This window comes from Ipomoea triloba, chromosome 9, assembly GCF_003576645.1.
Source record: "Ipomoea triloba cultivar NCNSP0323 chromosome 9, ASM357664v1".
Taxonomy (NCBI): Eukaryota; Viridiplantae; Streptophyta; class Magnoliopsida; order Solanales; family Convolvulaceae; genus Ipomoea; species Ipomoea triloba.
The window spans coordinates 27,301,861-27,303,598 of NC_044924.1; positions in this window are offsets into that span (position 1 = coordinate 27,301,861).

Here is a 1,738-nt window from a genome sequence, read left to right on the forward strand (position 1 = left end):
AAAGTGACATTTATATTTGTCAAAAAAAACATGTGACACTTACATTTACCTGTTATTAGAGGTTACTAACAGGTAATTATGCTTTGATTAAATAAATTGGCATATTTTATGTACCGAATTGCGACTTTAAAAAGTTTGAGTGCCTAATTGATTTTTCAGGTACAGTTTGATGGCTTATTACACACATTTTATGATAAAAAAAATGACATTTACATTTACCTGTTATTACAGGTTACTAATAGGTAATTATGCCTTGATGAACTAAATTGGCATGTTTATGTACCGAATTGCAACTTTAAATAGTTAGAGAGCCTAATTGATGCCTATTTGACACATTTTATGCAAAAAAAGTGACCTTTAAATTACTTTGTGTTACAAGTCACTAACAGGTAATTACACCTCATAAACTAAATTGACATGTTTGTGTATCTAATTGCAACTTTAAAAGGTTTGAGGGCCTAATTGATTTTTCAGATAAAGTTTGATGGTCTATTTGACACATTTTATGAAAAAAAAGTGACATTTAAATTTACCTGGTATTACAGGTCACTAACAGGTAATTACGCCTTGATGAACTAAATTGATATGTTTATATACCTAATTGCGACTTTAAAATGTTTGAGTGCCTAATTGATTTTTCAGGTACTGTTTTGTGGCTTATTACACACATTTTATGCTAACAAAGTGACATTTACATTTACCTGTTATTACAGGTTACTAATAGGTAATTATGACTTGATAAACTAAATTGGAATGTTTATGTACCAAATTGCAACTCTAAATTGTTTGAGAGCCTAATTGATACTTATTTGACACACTTTATTCCAAAAAAAAATGACATTTAAATTTACCTGATATTACAGGTCACTAACAGGTACTTATGTGTTATAAACTAAATTGACATGTTTATGTACCTAATTGCAATTTTAAAAGGTTTGAGTGCCTAATTGATTTTTCAAATAAAGTTCGATTGGCTATTTGAGAAAATTTATGCAAAAAAAAAAGTGACATTTACATTTACCTGGTATTACAGGTCACTAACAAGTAATTACGCCTTGATGAACTAAATTGACATGTTTATATATCTAATTGCAACTTTAAAAACTTTAAGGCCTAATTGATTTTTCAGGTAATTTCAATGGCCTATTTGACACATTTTATGCTAAAAAAGTGACATTTGTATTTGTCAAAAAAAAAACAAGTGACATTTGTATTTACCTGTTATTACAGGTTACTAACATGTAATTATGTTTTTATTAAATAAGTCGGCATGGTTATGTACCGAATTGCAACTCTAATTAGTTTGAGAGCCTAATTGATGCTTATTTGACACATTTTATGAAAAAAAAAAAAAAGTGACATTTAAATTTACCTGGTATTACAGTTCACTAACAGGTAATTACACCTTATAAACTAAATTGACACGTTTATGTACCTAATTGCAACTTTAAAAGGTTTGAGGACATAATTGATTTTTTCGGATAAAGTTCGATGGTCTATTTGACACATTTTATGCAAAAAAAGTGACATTTTAATTTACATGATATTACAGGTCACTAACAGGTAATTACGCATTGATGAACTAAATGAATATGTTTATGTACCTAATTGCGACTGTAAAAGGTTTGAGGGCCTAATTGATTTTTCAGATAAAGTTTGATGGTCTATTTGACACATTTTATGCAAAAAAAGTGACATTTAAATTTACCTGGTATTACAGGTCACTAACAGGTAATTA